Here is a 13479-nt window from a genome sequence, read left to right on the forward strand (position 1 = left end):
TCATTTCTTTTTTTAATTTTTGCTTTGCTTGGATGTGAAGATATCCTGTGTGACTGAGCCATCTCATACTGAAGAGTCAGCACTGCTGTTGCCGTTGAAAGAGCTATATTGAGAACTTTATTATGCTCATCTGAAAAGCAAAATCAGTGATTATGAACAACTTACAGGACAGCTGAAAGTAGTTAAATCATTTACTTGTAATACTCCCAAGATCTTAAAATGCTACAATATATAAAACATATTCAGTTACTGCAGCACTTTTCCACTCAGATGAACCCTCTCGAATCTCTGGGAGCTTTTTATTTAATCCCTTTCTCCTTATTCCATTGTAAGACAAGAGTATTCACAAGTAAACAGTTTTCCTACTTTTTACTTTGAAACAGGTTTAATCTATATACTGTTTTAAATCCAGAAAAATAAGCACATTTTAACAAGAAGCTTCTTATGAGATACTTAAAAGTCCCACGTTATTCTACGGATCTTGGGCAATGTACTCAAGTCCTGGCTGAGTCACTTTATTAGCTGTATGGCTAGAAAGTTCACTTAATCAAAAACTGACTCAGTTTCCACATATGGAAAATGGCGTATACTAGTCAAATGTATGTTACTTACTTACCAGTGTAGTACTGCAGGTCAATGGTGAGATCAGAAGAAAATCAGTTTATATAATTATTAAAATTTCCAGAATCAAAGACATGAGTTTGGATCTTGGATTTGCCACCAATTTTTGAGTACTTTTGTCAGGTTTTTAGGATTTTCTCTTTTCTTTTAAACCACAGTTCCTTTTTTTTCTATAAAAATAAAGAATTCAGGATTTATCTTATAAATGTTTGGATATTTAAATGATAGCATAGATTTCAAGCTGTAGACCTACAGAGAGAGACTTCTGAGCTCCATGTCTCTCTCACCTGATTAAGCATTGGAGAGCGACCTTATAGGAGTATTGTGATTTAATCATTGTCTTGGCTTTCACTGCATCAAGAGGTCTGTCACCAGTTATGTCAATCTTTTTGGCTGGAACTCATATCCAATGTCCTTATAATAAATTTAGAAGTTAGTTCATTTGTCATATCTCTTTATACTACCAGAATTCCCAGCTTCCTAGATCCATCATAATCTTTTTGTTCTAATTGTTCTTCTTCCCTTCCTCCCCCTCTTCTCCTCTCCCTCCTCTCCCCATCCTCCTCCCCACTCCTTAATCTGAACGTCCGCTAATTCAACCCTATTTTTAGGTTTTGCAAACCTTCCCAGAGTCTTCTCAAATGCACCATCTGTCATTAGACGGAGATGTGATGATGGTCCTTTTCTGCAATGCTATTTCCAAATTGCCTTTTCCTCCTTCATTGAAAACTCCTAACCCTAAAATTCTTTATCCTTACCATAATCTTGACATCACTGAATTGATTGCATTTTCATTAATCATTAGCCCTTGTCTCAATGCATATTTATCCATATCCAGCTATACTTCCATGATATATCACAATGAACACTTTCTTAGATCCATCCCCTTGCCCCATTCTCCCTGTCGTATATCCCCTGGATTCATCTACTTAATGTCTGCACCTGTGGAGCTGCAGTAAGCCAGACCAAAATTAAAAGTACGTTGACTGGTCTCACTTTAAAATAATTTCCATAAATCTCAAATAGGTATCCACATTGTTCTATATGCCCATTAAATTCCTCTGTTCGTACTTTTATGCCCCAAAATGATCATTTCAGACTTTCTAGGTCATTAACTCTATACCTTACTCATATTTATATCACTCACATATACTGATACACTTGAACACACACAGACTTTGAGCCAATGAACTGGTTTTCATTTTTCTTCAGGAAAGAGAGGTATTACTACATAAGCTCCCTCGCCTTTCCATTATCAAATCTATTGATTTCTCAATATCCTTATTCATTTTTTCCCTTCCCTCCATTTATGTGGGATAAAATGTCCCTAATCCTATAAAAACTCTTCACCTTTTCAAGGTTTTCTTTTATTCTTACACTTAAACTTCAACAACATTACAGATTGATAACTTCAATTTTATCTCCAGGCCTGGCCAATACTATGTGAGTAGCTCACTTTGAATTTGGTGGCTTTTCCCCTATAGGTTCAGTTACAGCCTAATGCATACACACACACTGCCTGATGGAAATTTCTCTATGTTGCCTAATAGCTGGGAGTCATGTTATACTAGGTATGCAGTCATACAGAGCCTTGTGCTTAGGAAGGTCCTATACTTAGTTAAATGTTCTGCTGTACCATTTCAAAATTCTTAGTATTTTATGAACTAGGGCCCCACATTTTTATTTTACACTTGAGTCCACAAGATAAGAAGACAGTCCTACTAATAGGTCCCTGAAATTAAATATGGCCAAAACAGAAGACTTAATTTTTATCTACCAAGCCAATTATTCTTCTATTTATCCTATTTTTTTTTATAACTGCCAACAGTATCAGTTTAGCTGCTAAGGTGAAAATCTAGAAATCACATTGGATGCTTTCTACTTTTCAACTTTCAATATGTCAAAGAGGTCTTTCTGTTCTGCATCCACATTTTATCCTATTGTTATATAGAATATGCCCAATTTTTCCATTACAACCAACAGAGAGAGATTAGTTATACTGGATACTGCAATATCTTTCTAACTTGTCCCCTTTCCACTCTTAAATTCTGTACTTTGTTCACCACAAAGCATCCAGAAACATCCATACAAAATGTAAATTAGACAATATATTATAACTCTCAATAAAATTCTTCTGTTTTCCCACTGTATTTAAAATTAAAGGAAAATTGCTTTTTATTACCTGCATGATTTGTCATTGACTAACTTTTTGCCATCATTAATTTCTATTCTTATTTTCCTTTGCCATGCACCAACCACAAAGGCCATCTTTCTATTTTATGAATATAAGCTAACTTGTTTTGAGGTTGGGGCATTTTTATTTGCTGGTCTTTTGGTGTGAAATGCTCTTTCTCTGTTATGTGCATGTCTGTCTCTATCTTGTCCTTCATATCTCACTTTAAATGATAGTCATTCAAAGAGATCTTCCCACATCTTTCCCATTGTTCAGTCTGTCTGCTTTTCTACCAAAACCTGACTGTTTTGATTATTGTCACTTTGTCGTGTAATTTGAAGCCAAGCAGTGTGATACTTCTGGACTTATTTTTTTTTTTCTTTTCTTTTTTTTCCACTCGGAATTGTTTTGACTATTTGGGGTCTTTCTGATTTCATATAAATATAAAATGTTTCGTTCTATTTTTTAAAAAAATGCTATTGGGATTTTGATGGGTTGCATTAAATTTGCATATTGCTTTGGGTAATATGGCCATTTTAAATATATTAATTCTTCACAGACCAAAACAAAATTGAGAGCCCAGAAATAAACCCACCTATATATGGGCAAATAATTTTCAACAAAGAAGCCAAAAATATACAATGGAGAAAAGAAAGCCTCCTTAATGAATGGTGCTAGAATAATTGGAAAGCCACATGCAAAAGAATGAAACTAGACTGCTATCTGTCACCATACACCAAAATTAACTCAAAATGGATCAAAGACTTAAATGTAAGACATGAAACCATATATTACATAGAAGAAAACCTAGATACTAGATCATGGACCTTGATTTTAGAGAGGACTTTATTAATTTGACTTCAAAGGCAAGGGAAGTAAAAGCAAAAATAAACTAAAAAGCTTTTGCACAGCAAAAGAAACCATCAACAAAACAAAGAGGATGCCTGCTGAATGGGAGTAGATATTTGTAATGACACCTCCAATAAGGGTGAATATCTAAATATATAAAGAACTCTTACAAGTCAACAACAAAAATATAAACAATCCAATTAAAAAATTTAAATGAACAGAGGACCTGAACAGACACTTTTCCCAAGAAGATATACAAATAGCCAACAGACACATGAAAAGATACTCAACTTCACTAACTGTTAGGAAAACACAAATCAAAACCACGGTGAGATATCAACTCACACCTGTTAGAATGGCTATTATCGATATGACATGCAACAGTAGGTGTTGGAGAGGTTGTGGGGGAAAATGAACCCTCATTCACTGCTGGTGGGAATGTAAATTGGTACAGTAATTAAGAAAAACAGTATGGAGGTTCCTCAAAAAATTAAGAATAGAATTATCACATGACCCAGTAATCTCTCTTTTGGGTATCTACTAAAAAAATTTAAAAACATTTATTCATAAAGAGATATGCACCCTGATGTTCATAGCAGCATTATTCATGATGACCAAGACATGGAAATAACCTTTGATAGATAATTAGATAAAGAAGAGGTGGTAGATATATACAATGGAATATCACTTAAACATAAGAAAAGAAATACTGCCATTTGCAACAACATGGAGGATCTTGAGATTATCATCCTAAGCAAAATAAGTCATACCGGAAAAGTTCAGAACCATATGATATTACTTATAAATCGGATATATAGCTGAAAGCCACAAATGAACAAGACAAACAAAAACTCATGGACATGGACAACAGTTTTTTGGTTACCATAGAGAAAGGGAGAGGGGAGAAGTAGATAATGATAAAGGGGGTCAAATATATGGTGATGAAAGAAATTTGTAAACACACAATACAATATATATATGACATATTATTCAGTTGTACACTTGAAACCTATATAATTTTATTAACCAATGTTGCCTCAATATATTTAACTTAAAAAATCTTTCCTAACACACAGACTAAATTAGTAACTGTTCTACCACTCACTGTCTCAGAATACTTTTGTTCCTTTTTAAAATATTATTTACTCTATTCCAATTTACCTTGCTCAAGTAAGTACTTATTTATTTTATTCTCTTCATAAGAATGTAAGCAACATGAGAACTCATTTACATACTTATTTATTTTACTCTCTCCACAAGAGTGTAAGCTACATGTATGTATAATATCTGCCTGCCTAGGATGAAATATTTGCTGAATGTATTGGAAACCTGGCACTTAGAAAAATGCCTACTAAATATTGAATGTTCAGAAATGTCATGTATTATTATATAAATTGTTTTTATGTGTAGAAGATTCTTAACTTGAAAACAGTATAAAATTATATTAGAATTTACTTTTTATAGGTGAAATTATAGCACTACTAAAGGTCTGAAAATTGGCATTTATTGTTAGTAGGTCATTTGTGTTTTTAATCTTTAGATGAGGCCCCTATACTCTAATTTTTACAGAGGATCAAATTTTGCTGTTTTTCATATAACATCATTTGTTTAATGAAGTAAAAATTAAAATAGCAATTAAATACATTAATGTGAAGAATGACTTTCAGAATGCTAAAGTAAGGACTTCCAGAAATTTGCTATTTAAAACAAGATCACTAGGAAAATATGTCTAAATTAACATTTTTAGAACTAATATGTCTAAATTAACATTTTTAGAACTCTGGAAATTAATGAAAAGCTTACAAATGTCCAGTGAGTGTTTATTCAAAGAACACAGCTGAATCTTAAAGAGAACAGTAGCTTTGTGGTGTTTTAACTTGTTCCCATAACTCTTTTCAGCAACATGTTTCCTTGAAAACTGGCAACTTCACAGTAGTAGATGTGAAAAACTACAACCTAGTAGCAAGTTGAGGGTGCAAAATATCATTGGAACTTTGTAAAACATAAAAATCCAGAGATTTTCACCAAATCATCTTTCTGGCAACTCCGTGGAGCTTTATTGGCCATGACATAGAGCTCAATTTGTGAGAAAAGATGATCCACAAGATGATTGCAAAAGAAACAAACAGACAAAGAAAACTGGGAAATCATTTAAATCTGCAGCTGCCCCAAGAGAGCAGTAACAGTTGGGGTTGACCAAATGAGAGGTTAACCAACAAGGAAATGATGTACAATGAAATATTCGAAGGGAACATTTTGAAAATTTTCTGACATATTCTTGGGAGTTTAGAAGTTCACATTCATATGCAGGGCTATGTACATGGCCAAGAAATTCCTGAGGCGGCCCTAATGTCTCAACAACGGCTGACCTTGAGACACTACACAAGCGAGAAATAAAGGCTGCGCAGCTTTGAAAAATGCTGGAGCATTGATGTGATGCCATAATGTAAACGCACAGAGCCCTTGGACAATAGCTGAGAAAATTATTGGTTTAAGGACTATAATTCCTTATGTGACTAATTATAAGCTGACAACTAAGCTAACTAAGCCAAGACTTCAGTCACCACATGTGGTAAAGAACATAGGCTTTATAGAGTAAAACCAGAAATGTCACTAAAAAAAAAAAAAAAAAAAAAAAAAACACAGTAAAAACAATAAACCTAGAAGTGGGACATCTGATTTCCAGGACTGCCCATTATATTATTTAAAAAATGTTCAGTTTTTGACAAAATAAAAATGAGCTACCCAAAGAAACAAGAAAATCGGTATTTTAATACCTGGAAAATTGTTATAATTCATACACAGAAAAAACAAAAGCAGTAATTTGTAACTGTCTCGAAGGAAGCCCAGACATTAGACTTACTAGACAAATACTTTAAACTACCTATTATAACTATATTTTAAGAACTAAAGAAACATATGTTTAAATAGTTAAAGGAAAGTATAAGAATATCTCATAAAATAGAGAATACCAATAAAAAGTAAAATGTAAAAAAAGAATTTCTGAAACTGAAAATTATAATAAATCAAAAATTTACTGTAGGAGCCATACAACAGATTTAAACTAGCAGAAGAATCAGCAAACTGTTGGATAAGTCAATTGATATACAATCTGAGGAACAAAAAAAAAATAAAGGAAATAAGTAGAGCTGCAGACCTATGGGACATCATTAAGTATACAAACATATACCTAAGGGATTACCAGAGGGAGAAGAAAGAGTGAAAAGGGCAGAAAGGATGTTTGAAGAAATAATCTCTGAAAGCTTCCCGAATTTAATAAAAAAACTACACTCCGAAGAAATTCAACAAATTCCAAGACACACTCAGACACATCACAGGTAACCTGGCAAAAGTCAAAGACAAAGGATAGTTGTGAAAGTAGCAAGAGAAAATTAATCCCATACAAGTGATCATCAATAAGATTAATGACTAACTTCTCATTAAAAACCATGGATGCCAAAAAGACAGTGGTATGATATATATAAAGTACTCAGTTGGCCCTGCGGGCCCATGTGACCTTCACTGCCCTCATCTCCATTGGTACCACCCAGTCTCCTGTCCTAACCCGTGCCTGGCTTCCTGGTACTGTACTGCAGCCCCAACCTGCTAAGCCTGCAGTTGAAGCCAAGATCCCTGACACTGTGCTTCCCTACGTTATCCCATCTGTCCTTTTCCTCCAGGACCTATCTGTGTACTTCGACATGAATATGGGTGAGCAGCCAAAAAAACAAAATTTTTTTAAAAAATTAAAATGAGTAGATCATGGAAAAAAATTATCAACAAAGATTGCTGTAACTAGAAAAACTATCTTTCAAAAAGGAGAAATAGATACATTCCTAGATCGACAAAAACTGAGAGAAATCATACCTAGCAGACTTCCCCTATTAAAGTACTAAAGGTTGTTCTAGCATCCTGAAGTGAGGATGCTAGACAATAGCTCAAATATACAAAAGAAATAAAGGGACTGATAAAGGTGATTACATAGGTGAATATAAAGACTGTACAGATATATGTTTGGTTTTATGTAATTTGTTTTCCAATCTAATTTAAAAGAAAATTACATAAAACAATAATTCAAAACTTCTCTGATGAGCACATAATGTATAATGGCATAATTTCTATGACCATTAGAGCACAAAAAGGAGGGATGAAATAGAGCTATAGTAGAGCAAAGTTTCTATCTACATACTATTGAAATTAAATTGATATTAATCAGAAATGATGTTTCAAGTTAAGGAGTTAGTTGAGACCTTCAAGGGAAACACACACACACACACACACACACACACACACACACACACACACACCAAGGGAATTAACTATCTGATTAACAGAAAGAATACAATAATGGAAGAAACAAAGGAGAAATATATCTAAAGTATAAAGTAAACAACTAGAAAAATAGCAGATGTAAATTCTAATTCATCATTAATTACACTAAATGTGAATGATCTAGACACCACAATCCAAAGGCAGAGTTTGGCAGAATGAATGAAAAGCCATGATCTAACTCTTTGGTGTCTACAGTGAACATATATTAGATTCAAAGGCACAAATAATTTGAAAGATGTAAAAAAATATAGCATGCAAACACTAATATAAAGAGAAATGAAACTGCAGTACTAATATTAGATGAAAAACAATTTAAGGCAAAAATTCTTACTAGAGACAAAGAAAACAGATTAAAAGAATAAGAGTCAACCTATCAGAAAGAACAAAAGAAAAAGTGATAAAAAAAAAAACATTCATATTGGAAGAAAGAAGCAAAACTTTCTCTGTTCACAGATGGCATGATATTACATATAGAAAATCCTAAGTCATGTACCAACAAACTCTTACAACTAATGAACAAGTTCAAAAAGTTTACAGAATACAAGATCAATATATAAAAATCAATTATGTTCATTAGCATGCATATCTATTCATTAGCAATAAACAATGTGAAAAAAATTAAGAAAATTCCGCATGCATCAAAAACAATAAAATATTTAGGAATAATTTTAAACAAAAGAACTGTCAGATTTATACATGGAAAACTAAAATATATCGTTGAATGGAATTAAAGAAGACAAATGAAAAGATGTCTCATGTTTATAGGATTTTCCAAATTTATTCAATTTAGTCTCTATCAAAATCAAAGTGCCAGCTGCATTTTTTTAACGTGATTTTATATTGATAATGTGATTTTAAAATTCATGTGGAAATATTAGAGAATGGAGCATTCACACATTCTAACTTCAAAACTTACTAAAAGGTGTAATAATCAAGACAATGTGGTACCAAAATAAAAAAATACATATATGTAGATCAATGAAATAGAATTGAGTTCACAAATTATGGTGACTTGATTTTCAATAAAGGTGCTAAGAAAATTCAATGGGAAAAGACTAATATTATCAACAAATGATGCAGCAAAACTATATATCCACATGAGGAAAAAAATGAACTTGGGCCTTTATTTTACAGGAAATACAAAAATTGATTAAAAAATAGATCATAGATCTAAATATGAATTATAACTATAAAACTCTTAGAAGAAAACATAGGACTAATCTTTATTGTCTTGGATTTAGCCATAGTTGTTTAGATATGGCACTAAATGCACAAAAAATTAAAGAAAAAATAGGTAAGCTGGACTTTATTAAAATTAAAAACTAATGCATGAAAGAACTCTTTTAAGAAAATGAAATGTTATCCTACAGAATGGGAAAAAATGATTTGCACATCATGTTTATGATAAGGTATTTACATTCAGAATACATGAATAACATTTACAATTCAAATTTAAAAAGTCAAATAACCTGATTAAAATGTGGGCAAAGGATTTGAATAAATATTTTTCTAAAAATGGTATTTAAAAAGTGAATAGGCACATTAAAGGATACTCGGCATCATTATTTTTTAGAGAAGTCAAAATCAAAATGCTTTTGATTCTGGGTACATACTCTCTATGATAGCTAACATAAAAATGACAGATAATAACAAGTATTGTCAAGAATGTAGAATAATTTGAATCTTCATACATTGGCAGTATGATTGTTAAAAAGCACAAAATACTGTTTAAATGGTAGTTAAATAGAGTTACCATGAAAATCTATCAATTCTACTCCTAGATGTATATCCAAAATTATTAAAAAGAAGTATTTGAACAAAAAATTATACATTCATTTTCATAGCAGCACCATTCCCAATTGGCAAAAGGTAGAAGTGGCACAAGTGTCCATTAACTGAAGAGTGAATAAGCAAAAAAGTCTTTATCCATACAATGGAATACTTTGGCCAATAAAAAAAGAATGAAATATTGATACACACAACAACATGTGTGAACATTAAAAACATATTCTAAATGAAAGAAAGTAGGCACGAACTGTATCATTTTATTTATAGGAAATGTCTAGCATAGCCAATTTCAGAGAAACGAAGTAAATGAGTAGTTGCCAGGGCTTGGAATAGATAGAATGAACAACGACTTATAGTGGGTTGGGGATTTCTTTTTGGGTGGGTTATATTTAGATAAATTTAGATGGTTATAATTGTTGCACAACTGTGAATGTGCCGAAAACCATGGATGTGTATGCTCTAGTTTTTTGTTCTTGAAACTCAATCACAACTTCTGAAAGTTCAGTGAAAACCAAAGTTTGAGACACTGATGATTATATAATTATTTAAAGGAAGGTGATTTAAAATAATTATGTCTGTTTTCATTTGCAAAATATGCTATAAAGCAGTTAATTCGTTCTTAATAATTTAGTTATCATGTACTTAAAATCTGAATCAAAAGAAATAATACTAGTTTCTAATGTTAAAATTTTTCTAGATTCAGTATGAATTACTAAATAGTAGATTTTAGGCTTTGGTGTACAAGAACCAGCTCATATAGGCTTGCGAGAACCATTATGGTTTTAGGAGTTTTGTGAGTCACTTGTTATCATCACAGTAGCTTGAAATTGACCATGGTTGGAAGTCTTTGTTCCAGGGAAACCAATATTGGCTACAAAAAAAGGATGCCTTGCCAGAGCTGGTAGTGAAATTTTTACCTATATAACACTGATTTTAATTTTTAAAGACAGGGTTAAAAAAATGAAAAAGTAAACCTTAGATTGAGAGAAATATTTACAAAATGTATGTCTTTTACCTAAAACATATGCATACCTCATTAACAGTGAAACAATAACCCAATTAAATGTTCTAAAAAATGGTTCATTTCCAATTATACACATATTTGACAATTTCTTGAACACTGTGCATATTGTCATATGAGTCCTGAAAAAAAAAGAAAAATAAAAAGTCATGAAGGAGAGAGAAAGATGGAGGGGGGAGAAAATGGAAATTATGGCTCAGAAGTATTATGTAACCTACCCATACAATCTCTGAACTTTTGACCTCTTCATATTCTTGCTATAAAAGAATAAATTTGAAATAATTGTTTAATACTTTTTTGAATGTTGAAATTAGTGTTCATTATATTTGTATACCTGGATTGAAGATCACAGAAAGAAAGATATGTTACAAATTCAGAGAGAACCTGTAATGAAATCTGAGAAACATCTTTGAATGCTATTATTTTTCATATTCATCCCTCATAACCCCTAAAGAGTGGTTCTGGACTATTTTTGGCCTGGTACATTGCTTTTACTGAAAGACATCATTTTAAGGTTAGCAGGAAAATTAGATTCTTCAAGAGTAGGTTCATGATGCATTTTTTTCTTTTTCTATCTTAAATTTGACAGTATTTTCTGTTTAATCTTAAAATTCAAGCTTTTGAATAAATTAAAACTTCAGAATGGAATTTTCATTACAAAATCTAACATACTATAGTCTTTGAATAGAGTTTAGATTTGTAACTTTGAGCTGATTTCCAATTTTGATTTTCAGCTAAGAAAGTGTTCTAAAATAGAACAGACTGCAAGGGCATTATCAACTACAAATCCAATTTTGATGTAGTTCAACTATATTCTATACTTCTTCACTAGTCGTTTCACCATGGGAAATGATTTCCAAAGTGGATTCCTGGCATTTCTCTTACTCTTTGAAAACTCCCAAACCATTTCTGATTAAAATATGTAAGACAGTAGTATTCCCTTTACTCTTTCAAATTTTATTGAAAAAAAAATTACTAGTAGCAATCGGTACATAAGGAGTATAAGTATTAAAAAGAGACATTTAATGTTTTGAATGGTTTTGTTTGCCCTAATTTGAAACCATTGCTACAATAACCCTTAAAGGTAAAGTATACATCTATTCTGAAAATAAAATGCTTTAAATAATTAGTCACTTATCTTTTAAATTTTAGTAGCAATCTACACTATTTTACCTCTTTTTATTATCACAAAAATACATTATATAAAGTTATCTTGCTTTATAAATTTTTTAAAAATATGCTTGACAAAATGTATATATTCCACATACTTGCTGTCACTAGCTTCTTTTCACTTTGCTCAGTCTTATCATCTGAAAATCTTTTAAAATGGGAATAATAATTAGGAAAGTGTTTATCTTAAATCGTGTATGGTCTATCAGTAAAAAGGGAAGATAATGAAGGATATAGAGTAGTGTCTACAAATAAAATGGTGTATGGTATTGGAACATCCTGCTGTTCATAATCTACTGGACATGTGGGTCTCTGTTTCCTCATTTTTAAAACAAGATAGACAAGATGATACATCTGAAAGTGTTTGGCATAGTCAGATGTGATATAAAATGTGATGTACTTAGTGAATAATAAAGCGCTCTGCAACTTCCAATTGTTATTACTATTTATATTGTTGCAGGCAAAATAAAGCAGAAAAATCAGAAATGTTCTGTATCTTTATAACAACCCATCAACATAATTACAATTCTCAAAGACCCTTTCTTCCCCAAGTTTTAATCTTTGCTGCTAAAGGATTCACATGTCTTGATTCCAAACTGTACTTTAAAAGAAATGTGTAAGTTTTTAACTATTTCTAATTATGTAGATGCTTTTGAAATAATATCTGCACCAAGCAGTTTCTACAATGAATTATTTTGATTAATGTTATCATTATGTCCTTTTACATAAAATATCTATTCATTTTCATTATCTATATAAGCAAGCAGCATATGTAAACTTTTTAGCATTTATATTTGGTTGAACTAAATATATATATTTTTAAATTTTGTATATCAAATATAAATGAAGGGGACTCATAATATCTTCATAAGAAATAAACAATTCTGAAAATTGAGGGCACAGTAAGTTAGCTTTATTGCCCAGGATTGTTTTTTCCCCCCTCAAATTTGCTTTCTTCTAGGCATAAAAAAACTGAAAATCTTCTTACTAATTTTGATTTATATGGTACTTGTCATTATCTCTGTTTCCATATAGAAAAAACAAATTTTAAATCTTGCATAGGCGCAAATTTTTAAAATAGTCAACTTATATAGATCTAGTTGAAATAAATATTTACAAACTTTATAATTGGCTTGACACAATGACCTGGAGACACAATTCTAATTTTACTTTAACAGACTTACTTTTCTTTGGTGCATATGTTATTTTCACTCTTCAAGGTAGTATTTCATTTTTGAAACCACATCTAGTTTTCTTTTCCATTTCTATTTCTACTTTTCTGCCCTGTGAGTGTGTATTAAAAGCTTAGAGCATATTATTTATTTAAGATGAATTTATATCATCAAGATTTTAATTTGTACATTTTCAATATATGTGAGAATCCACTGATGCACATATAACATAAACCACTGGAAGCTGATGTGAGAATCAGATTCTAAGTAGCAGAAGGTCAAGGGGCTGATTACTCTTTTAAAAAGACACATACAACTAGATTCATCTGTGTTAAATCCTCTAGGCAAGGACT

This window comes from Rousettus aegyptiacus, unplaced genomic scaffold (genome assembly GCF_014176215.1).
Source record: "Rousettus aegyptiacus isolate mRouAeg1 unplaced genomic scaffold, mRouAeg1.p scaffold_m13_p_13, whole genome shotgun sequence".
In the NCBI taxonomy this organism is placed as follows: domain Eukaryota; kingdom Metazoa; phylum Chordata; class Mammalia; order Chiroptera; family Pteropodidae; genus Rousettus; species Rousettus aegyptiacus.